This window comes from Rhamphochromis longiceps, linkage group LG3 (genome assembly GCF_057381845.1).
Source record: "Rhamphochromis longiceps isolate RC_006_pf linkage group LG3, R_longiceps_female_GT1.1, whole genome shotgun sequence".
Lineage (NCBI taxonomy): Eukaryota > Metazoa > Chordata > Actinopteri > Cichliformes > Cichlidae > Rhamphochromis > Rhamphochromis longiceps.
Window position 1 is genome coordinate 66,528,150 of NC_140559.1, and position 16,953 is coordinate 66,545,102.

At 58.9% G+C, this 16,953-nt stretch overlaps 8 non-coding genes across 8 annotated transcripts; all 8 read left to right on the top strand.

Annotated features, from left to right (window-relative positions):
• Positions 1-1,436: 1,436 nt before the first annotated feature.
• LOC146676304 (5S ribosomal RNA) lies at positions 1,437-1,555 on the top strand. The gene has a single exon (XR_014911226.1). It is a non-coding gene; the product is annotated as a 5S ribosomal RNA (ribosomal RNA).
• A 1,971-nt stretch (positions 1,556-3,526) lies between these two features.
• On the top strand, positions 3,527-3,645 carry LOC146676305 (5S ribosomal RNA). Its single transcript, XR_014911227.1, has one exon. It is a non-coding gene; the product is annotated as a 5S ribosomal RNA (ribosomal RNA).
• Positions 3,646-5,852: 2,207 nt separating this feature from the next.
• LOC146676306 (5S ribosomal RNA) lies at positions 5,853-5,971 on the top strand. The gene has a single exon (XR_014911228.1). It is a non-coding gene; the product is annotated as a 5S ribosomal RNA (ribosomal RNA).
• Positions 5,972-7,827: 1,856 nt separating this feature from the next.
• On the top strand, positions 7,828-7,946 carry LOC146676307 (5S ribosomal RNA). Its single transcript, XR_014911229.1, has one exon. It is a non-coding gene; the product is annotated as a 5S ribosomal RNA (ribosomal RNA).
• Positions 7,947-9,996: 2,050 nt separating this feature from the next.
• Positions 9,997-10,115, top strand: LOC146676308 (5S ribosomal RNA). Its single transcript, XR_014910835.1, has one exon. It is a non-coding gene; the product is annotated as a 5S ribosomal RNA (ribosomal RNA).
• A 1,336-nt stretch (positions 10,116-11,451) lies between these two features.
• On the top strand, positions 11,452-11,570 carry LOC146676309 (5S ribosomal RNA). The gene has a single exon (XR_014911231.1). It is a non-coding gene; the product is annotated as a 5S ribosomal RNA (ribosomal RNA).
• Positions 11,571-13,857: 2,287 nt separating this feature from the next.
• On the top strand, positions 13,858-13,976 carry LOC146676310 (5S ribosomal RNA). Its single transcript, XR_014911232.1, has one exon. It is a non-coding gene; the product is annotated as a 5S ribosomal RNA (ribosomal RNA).
• A 1,856-nt stretch (positions 13,977-15,832) lies between these two features.
• On the top strand, positions 15,833-15,951 carry LOC146676311 (5S ribosomal RNA). The gene has a single exon (XR_014910794.1). It is a non-coding gene; the product is annotated as a 5S ribosomal RNA (ribosomal RNA).
• Positions 15,952-16,953: the final 1,002 nt, after the last annotated feature.

Below are 16,953 nucleotides of genomic sequence, written 5' to 3' on the forward strand. Positions count from 1 at the left end.
TTACACCACACCAGGGTCTGTGGCTCTTGCTCAGGCCACTTACACCACACCAGGGCCTGTGGCTCTTGCTCAGGCCACTTACACCACACCAGGGCCTGTGGCACTGGCTGAGGCCACTTACACCACACCAGGGCCTGTGGCTGCTGGCTGAGGCCACTTACACCACACCAGGGCCTGTGGCTGCTGGCTGAGGCCACTTACACCACACCAGGGCCTGTGGCTGCTGGCTGAGGCCACTTACACCACACCAGTGCCTGTGGCTTCTGGCTGAGGCGACTTACACCACACCAGTGCCTGTGGCTGCTGGCTGAGGCCAATTACACCACACCAGGGTCTGTGGCTCTTGCTCAGGCCACTTACACCACACCAGGGCCTGTGGCACTGGCTGAGGCCACTTACACCACACCAGGGCCTGTGGCTGCTGGCTGAGGCCACTTACACCACACCAGGGCCTGTGGCTGCTGGCTGAGGCCACTTACACCACACCAGGGCCTGTGGCTGCTGGCTGAGGCCACCTACACCACACCAGGGCCTGTGGCTGCTGGCTGAGGCCACTTAGACCACACCAGGGCCCTTTTGCTGCTGGCCAAGGCCATCTTCACCAAACCAGGCCCTGTGGTTCTTGCTCAGGCCACTTACACCACACCAGGGCCTTATTTGGTATTGAGGCCACTTACACCACACCAGGGCCTGTGGCTCTGGCTTAGGCCACTTACACCACACCAGGGCCTGTGGCACTTTCTCAGGCCACTTACACCACACCAGGGCCTGTGGCTGCTGGCTGAGGCCACTTACACCACACCAGGGCCCTTTTGCTGCTGGCTGAGGCCACTTACACCACACCAGGGCCTGTGGCTGCTGGCTGAGGCCACTTACACCACACCAGGGCCTGTGGCTGCTGGCTGAGGCCACTTACACCACACCAGGGCCTGTGGCTGCTGGCTGAGGCCACCTACACCACACCAGGGCCTGTGGCTGCTGGCTGAGGCCACTTACACCACACCAGGGCCCTTTTGCTGCTGGCTGAGGCCACTTACACCACACCAGTGCCTGTGGCTTCTGGCTGAGGCCACTTACACCACACCAGGGCCTGTGGCTGCTGGTTGAGGCCACTTACACCACACCAAGGCCTGTTGCTCTTGCTCAGGCCACTCACATCACACCAGGCCCTGCGCTTCTGGCCGAGGCCATCTTCACCAAACCAGGCCCTGTGCTGCTTGCTGTGGCCATGTACAACACACCAGGCCCTGTGCTGGTTCCTGAGGCCATCTTCAACAATCCAGGGCCTGTGCTGTTGGATAAATGCCAAACTGAGCCTTTGGGTTAGGGTATTATGCAAACATGCAGGTATGGTTATAGGATTGTCTTCGTAACTTCAGGTACTTGCCACCTAATCACTTGAATCCATAAATTGAGACATTGTGCTGGAGCCAGCAGCTTACGGCCATACCACCCTGAGCACGCCCGACCTCGTCTGATCTCGGAAGCTAAGCAGGGCTGGGCTTGGTTAGTACTTGGATGGGAGACTGCCTGGGAATACCTGGTGCTGTAAGCCTTTCATTTTCATGTCATTGAACCGCTTTTGATCCAGAGAAGGGGTGTATTGAAAGACCAAAAGCAGCTGCCCATTAATGAGGGCACATTAACGACACTGCTTTTGGCTCTTTTCCAATGTCTTGTGCTGCTAGCTGATGCAACCTACACCACACAAGGGCCTGAGTGACCGGCTGGGGCCACTTACACCACATCAGGGCCTGTGGCTCTGGCTGAGGCCACTTACACCACACCAGGGCCTGTGGCTGCTGGCTGAGGCCACTTACACCACACCAGGGCCTGTGGCTGCTGGCTGAGGCCACCTACACCACACCAGGGCATTAGTTGCTATTGAGGCCAATTACACCACACCAGGGTCTGTGGCTCTTGCTCAGGCCACTTACACCACACCAGGGCCTCTGGCTCTTGCTCAGGCCACTTACACCACACCAGGGCCTGTGGCACTGGCTGAGGCCACTTACACCACACCAGGGCCTGTGGCTGCTGGCTGAGGCCACTTACACCACACCAGGGCCTGTGGCTGCTGGCTGAGGCCACTTACACCACACCAGGGCCTGTGGCTGCTGGCTGAGGCCACCTACACCACACCAGGGCCTGTGGCTGCTGGCTGAGGCGACTTAAACCACACCAGGGCCCTTTTGCTGCTGGCTGAGGCCACTTACACCACACCAGTGCCTGTGGCTTCTGGCTGAGGCGACTTACACCACACCAGGGCCTGTGGCTGCTGGCTGAGGCCAATTACACCACACCAGGGTCTGTGGCTCTTGCTCAGGCCACTTACACCACACCAGGGCCTGTGGCTGCTGGCTGAGGCCACTTACACCACACCAGGGCCTGTGGCTGCTGGCTGAGGCCACCTACACCACACCAGGGCCTGTGGCTGCTGGCTGAGGCCACTTACACCACACCAGGGCCCTTTTGCTGCTGGCTGAGGCCACTTACACCACACCAGTGCCTGTGGCTTCTGGCTGAGGCGACTTACACCACACCAGGGCCTGTGGCTGCTGGCTGAGGCCACTTACACCACACCAGTGCCTGTGGCTTCTGGCTGAGGCCACTTACACCACACCAGGGCCTGTGGCTGCTGGCTGAGGCCAATTACACCACACCAGGGTCTGTGGCTCTTGCTCAGGCCACTTACACCACACCAGGGCCTGTGGCACTGGCTGAGGCCACTTACACCACACCAGGGCCTGTGGCTGCTGGCTGAGGCCACTTACACCACACCAGTGGCTGTGGATTCTGGCTGAGGCGACTTACACCACACCAGGGCCTGTGGCTGCTGGCTGAGGCCACTTACACCACACCAGGGCCTGTGGCTCTTGCTCAGGCCACTCACATCACACCAGGCCCTGCGCTTCTGGCCGAGGCCATCTTCACCAAACCAGGCCCTGTGGTTCTTGCTCAGGCCACTTACACCACACCAGGGCCTTATTTGCTATTGAGGCCACTTACACCACACCAGGGCCTGTGGCTCTGGCTTAGGCCACTTACACCACACCAGGGCCTGTGGCACTTGCTCAGGCCACTTACACCACACCAGGGCCTGTGGCTGCTGGCTGAGGCCACTTACACCACACCAGGGCCTGTGGCTCTTGCTCAGGCCACTTACACCACACCAGGGCCTGTGGCACTGGCTGAGGCCACTTAGACCACACCAGGGCCTGTGGCTGCTGGCTGAGGCCACTTACACCAAACCAGGGCCTGTGGCTGCTTGCTGAGGCCATCTTCACCAAACCAGGCCCTGTGCTGCTTGCTGTGGCCATGTAAAACACACCAGGTCCTGTGCTGGTTCTTGAGGCCATCTTCAACAATCCAGGGCCTGTGCTGTTGGATAAATGCCAAACTGAGCCTTTGGGTTAGGGTATTATGCAAACATGCAGGTATGGTTATAGGATTGTCTTCGTAACTTCAGGTACTTGCCACCTAATCACTTGAATCCATAAATTGAGACATTGTGCTGGGGCCAGCAGCTTACGGCCATACCACCCTGAGCACGCCCGACCTCGTCTGATCTCGGAAGCTAAGCAGGGCTGGGCTTGGTTAGTACTTGGATGGGAGACTGCCTGGGAATACCTGGTGCTGTAAGCCTTTCATTTTCATGTCATTGAACCGCTTTTGATCCAGAGAAGGGGTGTATTAAAAGACCAAAAGCAGCTCCCCATTAATGAGGGCACATTAACGACATTGCTTTTGGCTCTTTTCCAATGTCTTGTGCTGCTAGCTGATGCCACCTACACCACACCAGGGCCTGAGTGACCGGCTGGGGCCACTTACACCACATCAGGGCCTGTGGCTCTGGCTGAGGCCACTTACACCACACCAGGGCCTGTGGCTGCTGGCTGAGGCCACTTACACCACACCAGGGCCTGTGGCTGCTGGCTGAGGCCACCTACACCACACCAGGGCATTAGTTGCTATTGAGGCCAATTACACCACACCAGGGTCTGTGGCTCTTGCTCAGGCAAGTTACATCACAACAGGGCCTGTGGCTGCTGCCTGAGGCCACTTACACCACACCAGGGCCTTAGTTGCTATTGAGGCCAATTACACCACACCAGGGTCTGTGGCTCTTGCTCAGGCCACTTACACCACACCAGGGCCTGTGGCACTGGCTGAGGCCACTTACACCACACCAGGGCCTGTGGCTGCTGGCTGAGGCCACCTACACCACACCAGGGCCTGTGGCTGCTGGCTGAGGCGACTTACACCACACCAGGGCCCTTTTGCTGCTGGCTGAGGCCACTTACACCACACCAGTGCCTGTGGCTTCTGGCTGAGGCTACTTACACCACACCAGGGCCTGTGGCTGCTGGCTGAGGCCACTTACACCACACCAGGGCCTGTGGCTCTTGCTCAGGCCACTTACACCACACCAGGGCCTGTGGCTCTTGCTCAGGCCACTTACACCACACCAGGGCCTGTGGCTCTTGCTCAGGCCACTTACACCACACCAGGGCCTGTGGCTGCTGGCTGAGGCCACTTACACCACACCAGGGCCTGTGGCTGCTGGCTGAGGCCAATTACACCACACCAGGGTCTGTGGCTCTTGCTCAGGCCACTTACACCACACCAGGGCCTGTGGCACTGGCTGAGGCCACTTACACCACACCAGGGCCTGTGGCTCTGGCTGAGGCCACTTACACCACACCAGGGCCTGTGGCTGCTGGCTGAGGCCACTTACACCACACCAGGGCCTGTGGCTGCTGGCTGAGGCCACCTACACAACACCAGGGCATTAGTTGCTATTGAGGCCAATTACACCACACCAGGGTCTGTGGCTCTTGCTCAGGCCACTTACACCACACCAGGGCCTGTGGCTCTTGCTCAGGCCACTTACACCACACCAGGGCCTGTGGCACTGGCTGAGGCCACTTACACCACACCAGGGCCTGTGGCTGCTGGCTGAGGCCACTTACACCACACCAGGGCCTGTGGCTGCTGGCTGAGGCCACTTACACCACACCAGGGCCTGTGGCTGCTGGCTGAGGCCACCTACACCACACCAGGGCCCTTTTGCTGCTGGCTGAGGCCACTTACACCACACCAGTGCCTGTGGCTTCTGGCTGAGGCGACTTACACCACACCAGGGCCTGTGGCTGCTGGCTGAGGCCAATTACACCACACCAGGGTCTGTGGCTCTTGCTCAGGCCACTTACACCACACCAGGGCCTGTGGCACTGGCTGAGGCCACTTACACCACACCAGGGCCTGTGGCTGCTGGCTGAGGCCACTTACACCACACCAGGGCCTGTGGCTGCTGGCTGAGGCCACTTACACCACACCAGGGCCTGTGGCTGCTGGCTGAGGCCACCTACACCACACCAGGGCCTGTGGCTGCTGGCTGAGGCCACTTAGACCACACCAGGGCCCTTTTGCTGCTGGCCAAGGCCATCTTCACCACACCAGGGCCTGTGGCTCTTGCTCAGGCCACTTACACCACACCAGGGCCTGTGGCACTGACTGAGGCCACTTAGACCACACCAGGGCCTGTGGCTGCTGGCTGAGGCCACTTACACCAAACCAGGGCCTGTGGCTGCTTGCTGAGGCCATCTTCACCAAACCAGGCCCTGTGCTGCTTGCTGTGGCCATGTAAAACACACCAGGTCCTGTGCTGGTTCTTGAGGCCATCTTCAACAATCCAGGGCCTGTGCTGTTGGATAAATGCCAAACTGAGCCTTTGGGTTAGGGTATTATGCAAACATGCAGGTATGGTTATAGGATTGTCTTCGTAACTTCAGGTACTTGCCACCTAATCACTTGAATCCATAAATTGAGACATTGTGCTGGGGCCAGCAGCTTACGGCCATACCACCCTGAGCACGCCCGACCTCGTCTGATCTCGGAAGCTAAGCAGGGCTGGGCTTGGTTAGTACTTGGATGGGAGACTGCCTGGGAATACCTGGTGCTGTAAGCCCTTCATTTTCATGTCATTGAACCGCTTTTGATCCAGAGAAGGGGTGTATTAAAAGACCAAAAGCAGCTGCCCATTAATGAGGGCACATTAACGACACTGCTTTTGGCTCTTTTCCAATGTCTTGTGCTGCTAGCTGATGCAACCTACACCACACAAGGGCCTGAGTGACCGGCTGGGGCCACTTACACCACATCAGGGCCTGTGGCTCTGGCTGAGGCCACTTACACCACACCAGGGCCTGTGGCTGCTGGCTGAGGCCACTTACACCACACCAGGGCCTGTGGCTGCTGGCTGAGGCCACCTACACCACACCAGGGCATTAGTTGCTATTGAGGCCAATTACACCACACCAGGGTCTGTGGCTCTTGCTCAGGCAAGTTACATCACAACAGGGCCTGTGGCTGCTGCCTGAGGCCACATACACCACACCAGGGCATTAGTTGCTATTGAGGCCAATTACACCACACCAGGGTCTGTGGCTCTTGCTCAGGCCACTTACACCACACCAGGGCCTGTGGCTCTTGCTCAGGCCACTTACACCACACCAGGGCCTGTGGCTGCTGGCTGAGGCCACTTACACCACACCAGGGCCTGTGGCTGCTGGCTGAGGCCACTTACACCACACCAGGGCGTGTGGCTGCTGGCTGAGGCCACCTACACCACACCAGGGCCTGTGGCTGCTGGCTGAGGCGACTTACACCACACCAGGGCCCTTTTGCTGCTGGCTGAGGCCACTTACACCACACCAGTGCCTGTGTCTTCTAGCTGAGGCGACTTACACCACACCAGGGCCTGTGGCTGCTGGCTGAGGCCAATTACACCACACCAGGGTCTGTGGCTCTTGCTCAGGCCACTTACACCACACCAGGGCCTGTGGCACTGGCTGAGGCCACTTACACCACACCAGGGCCTGTGGCTGCTGGCTGAGGCCACTTACACCACACCAGGGCCTGTGGCTGCTGGCTGAGGCCACTTACACCACACCAGGGCCTGTGGCTGCTGGCTGAGGCCACCTACACCACACCAGGGCCTGTGGCTGCTGGCTGAGGCCACTTACACCACACCAGGGCCCTTTTGCTGCTGGCTGAGGCCACTTACACCACACCAGTGCCTGTGTCTTCTAGCTGAGGCGACTTACACCACACCAGGGCCTGTGGCTGCTGGCTGAGGCCAATTACACCACACCAGGGTCTGTGGCTCTTGCTCAGGCCACTTACACCACACCAGGGCCTGTGGCACTGGCTGAGGCCACTTACACCACACCAGGGCCTGTGGCTGCTGGCTGAGGCCACTTACACCACACCAGGGCCTGTGGCTGCTGGCTGAGGCCACTTACACCACACCAGGGCCTGTGGCTGCTGGCTGAGGCCACCTACACCACACCAGGGCCTGTGGCTGCTGGCTGAGGCCACTTACACCACACCAGGGCCCTTTTGCTGCTGGCTGAGGCCACTTACACCACACCAGTGCCTGTGGCTTCTGGCTGAGGCGACTTACACCACACCAGGGCCTGTGGCTGCTGGCTGAGGCCACTTACACCACACCAAGGCCTGTTGCTCTTGCTCAGGCCACTCACATCACACCAGGCCCTGCGCTTCTGGCCGAGGCCATCTTCACCAAACCAGGCCCTGTGCTGCTTGCTGTGGCCATGTACAACACACCAGGCCCTGTGCTGGTTCCTGAGGCCATCTTCAACAATCCAGGGCCTGTGCTGTTGGATAAATGCCAAACTGAGCCTTTGGGTTAGGGTATTATGCAAACATGCAGGTATGGTTATAGGATTGTCTTCGTAACTTCAGGTACTTGCCACCTAATCACTTGAATCCATAAATTGAGACATTGTGCTGGAGCCAGCAGCTTACGGCCATACCACCCTGAGCACGCCCGACCTCGTCTGATCTCGGAAGCTAAGCAGGGCTGGGCTTGGTTAGTACTTGGATGGGAGACTGCCTGGGAATACCTGGTGCTGTAAGCCTTTCATTTTCATGTCATTGAACCGCTTTTGATCCAGAGAAGGGGTGTATTAAAAGACCAAAAGCAGCTGCCCATTAATGAGGGCACATTAACGACACTGCTTTTGGCTCTTTTCCAATGTCTTGTGCTGCTAGCTGATGCAACCTACACCACACAAGGGCCTGAGTGACCGGCTGGGGCCACTTACACCACATCAGGGCCTGTGGCTCTGGCTGAGGCCACTTACACCACACCAGGGCCTGTGGCTGCTGGCTGAGGCCACTTACACCACACCAGGGCCTGTGGCTGCTGGCTGAGGCCACCTACACCACACCAGGGCATTAGTTGCTATTGAGGCCAATTACACCACACCAGGGTCTGTGGCTCTTGCTCAGGCAAGTTACACCACACCAGGGCCTCTGGCTCTTGCTCAGGCCACTTACACCACACCAGGGCCTGTGGCACTGGCTGAGGGCACTTACACCACACCAGGGCCTGTGGCTGCTGGCTGAGGCCACTTACACCACACCAGGGCCTGTGGCTGCTGGCTGAGGCCACTTACACCACACCAGGGCCTGTGGCTGCTGGCTGAGGCCACCTACACCACACCAGGGCCTGTGGCTGCTGGCTGAGGCGACTTAAACCACACCAGGGCCCTTTTGCTGCTGGCTGAGGCCACTTACACCACACCAGTGCCTGTGGCTTCTGGCTGAGGCGACTTACACCACACCAGGGCCTGTGGCTGCTGGCTGAGGCCAATTACACCACACCAGGGTCTGTGGCTCTTGCTCAGGCCACTTACACCACACCAGGGCCTGTGGCACTGGCTGAGGCCACTTACACCACACCAGGGCCTGTGGCTGCTGGCTGAGGCCACTTACACCACACCAGGGCCTGTGGCTGCTGGCTGAGGCCACCTACACCACACCAGGGCCTGTGGCTGCTGGCTGAGGCCACTTACACCACACCAGGGCCCTTTTGCTGCTGGCTGAGGCCACTTACACCACACCAGTGCCTGTGGCTTCTGGCTGAGGCGACTTACACCACACCAGGGCCTGTGGCTGCTGGCTGAGGCCACTTACACCACACCAGTGCCTGTGGCTTCTGGCTGAGGCCACTTACACCACACCAGGGCCTGTGGCTGCTGGCTGAGGCCAATTACACCACACCAGGGTCTGTGGCTCTTGCTCAGGCCACTTACACCACACCAGGGCCTGTGGCACTGGCTGAGGCCACTTACACCACACCAGGGCCTGTGGCTGCTGGCTGAGGCCACTTACACCACACCAGTGGCTGTGGATTCTGGCTGAGGCGACTTACACCACACCAGGGCCTGTGGCTGCTGGCTGAGGCCACTTACACCACACCAGGGCCTGTGGCTCTTGCTCAGGCCACTCACATCACACCAGGCCCTGCGCTTCTGGCCGAGGCCATCTTCACCAAACCAGGCCCTGTGGTTCTTGCTCAGGCCACTTACACCACACCAGGGCCTTATTTGCTATTGAGGCCACTTACACCACACCAGGGCCTGTGGCTCTGGCTTAGGCCACTTACACCACACCAGGGCCTGTGGCACTTGCTCAGGCCACTTACACCACACCAGGGCCTGTGGCTGCTGGCTGAGGCCACTTACACCACACCAGGGCCTGTGGCTCTTGCTCAGGCCACTTACACCACACCAGGGCCTGTGGCACTGGCTGAGGCCACTTAGACCACACCAGGGCCTGTGGCTGCTGGCTGAGGCCACTTACACCACACCAGGGCCTGTGGCTGCTGGCTGAGGCCACTTACACCAAACCAGGGCCTGTGGCTGCTTGCTGAGGCCATCTTCACCAAACCAGGCCCTGTGCTGCTTGCTGTGGCCATGTAAAACACACCAGGTCCTGTGCTGGTTCTTGAGGCCATCTTCAACAATCCAGGGCCTGTGCTGTTGGATAAATGCCAAACTGAGCCTTTGGGTTAGGGTATTATGCAAACATGCAGGTATGGTTATAGGATTGTCTTCGTAACTTCAGGTACTTGCCACCTAATCACTTGAATCCATAAATTGAGACATTGTGCTGGGGCCAGCAGCTTACGGCCATACCACCCTGAGCACGCCCGACCTCGTCTGATCTCGGAAGCTAAGCAGGGCTGGGCTTGGTTAGTACTTGGATGGGAGACTGCCTAGGAATACCTGGTGCTGTAAGCCTTTCATTTTCATGTCATTGAACCGCTTTTGATCCAGAGAAGGGGTGTATTAAAAGACCAAAAGCATCTGCCCATTAATGAGGGCACATTAACGACATTGCTTTTGGCTCTTTTCCAATGTCTTGTGCTGCTAGCTGATGCAACCTACACCACACAAGGGCCTGAGTGACCGGCTGGGGCCACTTACACCACATCAGGGCCTGTGGCTCTGGCTGAGGCCACTTACACCACACCAGGGCCTGTGGCTGCTGGCTGAGGCCACTTACACCACACCAGGGCCTGTGGCTGCTGGCTGAGGCCACCTACACCACACCAGGGCATTAGTTGCTATTGAGGCCAATTACACCACACCAGGGTCTGTGGCTCTTGCTCAGGCAAGTTACATCACAACAGGGCCTGTGGCTGCTGCCTGAGGCCACATACACCACACCAGGGCCTTAGTTGCTATTGAGGCCAATTACACCACACCAGGGTCTGTGGCTCTTGCTCAGGCCACTTACACCACACCAGGGCCTGTGTCACTGGCTGAGGCCACTTACACCACACCAGGGCCTGTGGCTGCTGGCTGAGGCCACCTACACCACACCAGGGCCTGTGGCTGCTGGCTGAGGCGACTTACACCACACCAGGGCCTGTGGCTGCTGGCTGAGGCCAATTACACCACACCAGGGTCTGTGGCTCTTGCTCAGGCCACTTACACCACACCAGGGCCTGTGGCACTGGCTGAGGCCACTTACACCACACCAGGGCCTGTGGCTGCTGGCTGAGGCCACTTACACCACACCAGGGCCTGTGGCTGCTGGCTGAGGCCACTTACACCACACCAGGGCCTGTGGCTGCTGGCTGAGGCCACCTACACCACACCAGGGCCTGTGGCTGCTGGCTGAGGCCACTTACACCACACCAGGGCCCTTTTGCTGCTGGCTGAGGCCACTTACACCACACCAGTGCCTGTGGCTTCTGGCTGAGGCGACTTACACCACACCAGGGCCTGTGGCTGCTGGCTGAGGCCACTTACACCACACCAAGGCCTGTTGCTCTTGCTCAGGCCACTCACATCACACCAGGCCCTGCGCTTCTGGCCGAGGCCATCTTCACCAAACCAGGCCCTGTGCTGCTTGCTGTGGCCATGTACAACACACCAGGCCCTGTGCTGGTTCCTGAGGCCATCTTCAACAATCCAGGGCCTGTGCTGTTGGATAAATGCCAAACTGAGCCTTTGGGTTAGGGTATTATGCAAACATGCAGGTATGGTTATAGGATTGTCTTCGTAACTTCAGGTACTTGCCACCTAATCACTTGAATCCATAAATTGAGACATTGTGCTGGAGCCAGCAGCTTACGGCCATACCACCCTGAGCACGCCCGACCTCGTCTGATCTCGGAAGCTAAGCAGGGCTGGGCTTGGTTAGTACTTGGATGGGAGACTGCCTGGGAATACCTGGTGCTGTAAGCCTTTCATTTTCATGTCATTGAACCGCTTTTGATCCAGAGAAGGGGTGTATTAAAAGACCAAAAGCAGCTGCCCATTAATGAGGGCACATTAACGACACTGCTTTTGGCTCTTTTCCAATGTCTTGTGCTGCTAGCTGATGCAACCTACACCACACAAGGGCCTGAGTGACCGGCTGGGGCCACTTACACCACATCAGGGCCTGTGGCTCTGGCTGAGGCCACTTACACCACACCAGGGCCTGTGGCTGCTGGCTGAGGCCACTTACACCACACCAGGGCCTGTGGCTGCTGGCTGAGGCCACCTACACCACACCTGGGCATTAGTTGCTATTGAGGCCAATTACACCACACCAGGGTCTGTGGCTCTTGCTCAGGCCACTTACACCACACCAGGGCCTGTGGCTCTTGCTCAGGCCACTTACACCACACCAGGGCCTGTGGCACTGGCTGAGGCCACTTACACCACACCAGGGCCTGTGGCTGCTGGCTGAGGCCACCTACACCACACCAGGGCCTGTGGCTGCTGGCTGAGGCCACTTACACCACACCAGGGCCCTTTTGCTGCTGGCTGAGGCCACTTACACCACACCAGTGCCTGTGGCTTCTGGCTGAGGCTACTTACACCACACCAGGGCCTGTGGCTGCTGGCTGAGGCCACTTACACCACACCAGGGCCTGTGGCTCTTGCTCAGGCCACTTACACCACACCAGGGCCTGTGGCTCTTGCTCAGGCCACTTACACCACACCAGGGCCTGTGGCTCTTGCTCAGGCCACTTACACCACACCAGGGCCTGTGGCTGCTGGCTGAGGCCACTTACACCACACCAGGGCCTGTGGCTGCTGGCTGAGGCCAATTACACCACACCAGGGTCTGTGGCTCTTGCTCAGGCCACTTACACCACACCAGGGCCTGTGGCACTGGCTGAGGCCACTTACACCACACCAGAGCCTGTGGCTCTGGCTGAGGCCACTTACACCACACCAGGGCCTGTGGCTGCTGGCTGAGGCCACTTACACCACACCAGGGCCTGTGGCTGCTGGCTGAGGCCACCTACACAACACCAGGGCATTAGTTGCTATTGAGGCCAATTACACCACACCAGGGTCTGTGGCTCTTGCTCAGGCCACTTACACCACACCAGGGCCTGTGGCTCTTGCTCAGGCCACTTACACCACACCAGGGCCTGTGGCACTGGCTGAGGCCACTTACACCACACCAGGGCCTGTGGCTGCTGGCTGAGGCCACTTACACCACACCAGGGCCTGTGGCTGCTGGCTGAGGCCACTTACACCACACCAGGGCCTGTGGCTGCTGGCTGAGGCCACCTACACCACACCAGGGCCCTTTTGCTGCTGGCTGAGGCCACTTACACCACACCAGTGCCTGTGGCTTCTGGCTGAGGCGACTTACACCACACCAGGGCCTGTGGCTGCTGGCTGAGGCCAATTACACCACACCAGGGTCTGTGGCTCTTGCTCAGGCCACTTACACCACACCAGGGCCTGTGGCACTGGCTGAGGCCACTTACACCACACCAGGGCCTGTGGCTGCTGGCTGAGGCCACTTACACCACACCAGGGCCTGTGGCTGCTGGCTGAGGCCACTTACACCACACCAGGGCCTGTGGCTGCTGGCTGAGGCCACCTACACCACACCAGGGCCTGTGGCTGCTGGCTGAGGCCACTTAGACCACACCAGGGCCCTTTTGCTGCTGGCCAAGGCCATCTTCACCACACCAGGGCCTGTGGCTCTTGCTCAGGCCACTTACACCACACCAGGGCCTGTGGCACTGACTGAGGCCACTTAGACCACACCAGGGCCTGTGGCTGCTGGCTGAGGCCACTTACACCACACCAGGGCCTGTGGCTCTTGCTCAGGCCACTTACACCACACCAGGGCCTGTGGCACTGGCTGAGGCCACTTAGACCACACCAGGGCCTGTGGCTGCTGGCTGAGGCCACTTACACCACACCAGGGCCTGTGGCTGCTGGCTGAGGCCACTTACACCAAACCAGGGCCTGTGGCTGCTTGCTGAGGCCATCTTCACCAAACCAGGCCCTGTGCTGCTTGCTGTGGCCATGTAAAACACACCAGGTCCTGTGCTGGTTCTTGAGGCCATCTTCAACAATCCAGGGCCTGTGCTGTTGGATAAATGCCAAACTGAGCCTTTGGGTTAGGGTATTATGCAAACATGCAGGTATGGTTATAGGATTGTCTTCGTAACTTCAGGTACTTGCCACCTAATCACTTGAATCCATAAATTGAGACATTGTGCTGGGGCCAGCAGCTTACGGCCATACCACCCTGAGCACGCCCGACCTCGTCTGATCTCGGAAGCTAAGCAGGGCTGGGCTTGGTTAGTACTTGGATGGGAGACTGCCTGGGAATACCTGGTGCTGTAAGCCTTTCATTTTCATGTCATTGAACCGCTTTTGATCCAGAGAAGGGGTGTATTAAAAGACCAAAAGCATCTGCCCATTAATGAGGGCACATTAACGACATTGCTTTTGGCTCTTTTCCAATGTCTTGTGCTGCTAGCTGATGCAACCTACACCACACAAGGGCCTGAGTGACCGGCTGGGGCCACTTACACCACATCAGGGCCTGTGGCTCTGGCTGAGGCCACTTACACCACACCAGGGCCTGTGGCTGCTGGCTGAGGCCACTTACACCACACCAGGGCCTGTGGCTGCTGGCTGAGGCCACCTACACCACACCAGGGCATTAGTTGCTATTGAGGCCAATTACACCACACCAGGGTCTGTGGCTCTTGCTCAGGCAAGTTACATCACAACAGGGCCTGTGGCTGCTGGCTGAAGCCACTTACACCACACCAGGGCCTTAGTTGCTATTGAGGCCAATTACACCACACCAGGGTCTGTGGCTCTTGCTCAGGCCACTTACACCACACCAGGGCCTGTGGCTCTTGCTCAGGCCACTTACTCCACACCAGGGCCTGTGGCTGCTGGCTGAGGCCACTTACACCACACCAGGGCCTGTGGCTGCTGGCTGAGGCCACTTACACCACACCAGGGCGTGTGGCTGCTGGCTGAGGCCACCTACACCACACCAGGGCCTGTGGCTGCTGGCTGAGGCGACTTACACCACACCAGGGCCCTTTTGCTGCTGGCTGAGGCCACTTACACCACACCAGTGCCTGTGTCTTCTAGCTGAGGCGACTTACACCACACCAGGGCCTGTGGCTGCTGGCTGAGGCCAATTACACCACACCAGGGTCTGTGGCTCTTGCTCAGGCCACTTACACCACACCAGGGCCTGTGGCACTGGCTGAGGCCACTTACACCACACCAGGGCCTGTGGCTGCTGGCTGAGGCCACTTACACCACACCAGGGCCTGTGGCTGCTGGCTGAGGCCACTTACACCACACCAGGGCCTGTGGCTGCTGGCTGAGGCCACCTACACCACACCAGGGCCTGTGGCTGCTGGCTGAGGCCACTTACACCACACCAGGGCCCTTTTGCTGCTGGCTGAGGCCACTTACACCACACCAGTGCCTGTGTCTTCTAGCTGAGGCGACTTACACCACACCAGGGCCTGTGGCTGCTGGCTGAGGCCAATTACACCACACCAGGGTCTGTGGCTCTTGCTCAGGCCACTTACACCACACCAGGGCCTGTGGCACTGGCTGAGGCCACTTACACCACACCAGGGCCTGTGGCTGCTGGCTGAGGCCACTTACACCACACCAGGGCCTGTGGCTGCTGGCTGAGGCCACTTACACCACACCAGGGCCTGTGGCTGCTGGCTGAGGCCACCTACACCACACCAGGGCCTGTGGCTGCTGGCTGAGGCCACTTACACCACACCAGGGCCCTTTTGCTGCTGGCTGAGGCCACTTACACCACACCAGTGCCTGTGGCTTCTGGCTGAGGCGACTTACACCACACCAGGGCCTGTGGCTGCTGGCTGAGGCCACTTACACCACACCAAGGCCTGTTGCTCTTGCTCAGGCCACTCACATCACACCAGGCCCTGCGCTTCTGGCCGAGGCCATCTTCACCAAACCAGGCCCTGTGCTGCTTGCTGAGGCCATGTACAACACACCAGGCCCTGTGCTGGTTCCTGAGGCCATCTTCAACAATCCAGGGCCTGTGCTGTTGGATAAATGCCAAACTGAGCCTTTGGGTTAGGGTATTATGCAAACATGCAGGTATGGTTATAGGATTGTCTTCGTAACTTCAGGTACTTGCCACCTAATCACTTGAATCCATAAATTGAGACATTGTGCTGGAGCCAGCAGCTTACGGCCATACCACCCTGAGCACGCCTGACCTCGTCTGATCTCGGAAGCTAAGCAGGGCTGGGCTTGGTTAGTACTTGGATGGGAGACTGCCTGGGAATACCTGGTGCTGTAAGCCTTTCATTTTCATGTCATTGAACCGCTTTTGATCCAGAGAAGGGGTGTATTAAAAGACCAAAAGCAGCTGCCCATTAATGAGGGCACATTAACGACACTGCTTTTGGCTGTTTTCCAATGTCTTGTGCTGCTAGCTGATGCAACCTACACCACACAAGGGCCTGAGTGACCGGCTGGGGCCACTTACACCACATCAGGGCCTGTGGCTCTGGCTGAGGCCACTTACACCACACCAGGGCCTGTGGCTGCTGGCTGAGGCCACTTACACCACACCAGGGCCTGTGGCTGCTGGCTGAGGCCACCTACACCACACCAGGGCATTAGTTGCTATTGAGGCCAATTACACCACACCAGGGTCTGTGGCTGCTGGCTGAGGCCAATTACACCACACCAGGGTCTGTGGCTCTTGCTCAGGCCACTTACACCACACCAGGGCCTGTGGCACTGGCTGAGGCCACTTACACCACACCAGGGCCTGTGGCTGCTGGCTGAGGCCACTTACACCACACCAGTGGCTGTGGATTCTGGCTGAGGCGACTTACACCACACCAGGGCCTGTGGCTGCTGGCTGAGGCCACTTACACCACACCAGGGCCTGTGGCTCTTGCTCAGGCCACTCACATCACACCAGGCCCTGCGCTTCTGGCCGAGGCCATCTTCACCAAACCAGGCCCTGTGGTTCTTGCTCAGGCCACTTACACCACACCAGGGCCTTATTTGCTATTGAGGCCACTTACACCACACCAGGGCCTGTGGCTCTGGCTTAGGCCACTTACACCACACCAGGGCCTGTGGCACTTGCTCAGGCCACTTACACCACACCAGGGCCTGTGGCTGCTGGCTGAGGCCACTTACACCACACCAGGGCCTGTGGCTCTTGCTCAGGCCACTTACACCACACCAGGGCCTGTGGCACTGGCTGAGGCCACTTAGACCACACCAGGGCCTGTGGCTGCTGGCTGAGGCCACTTACACCACACCAGGGCCAGTGGCTGCTGGCTGA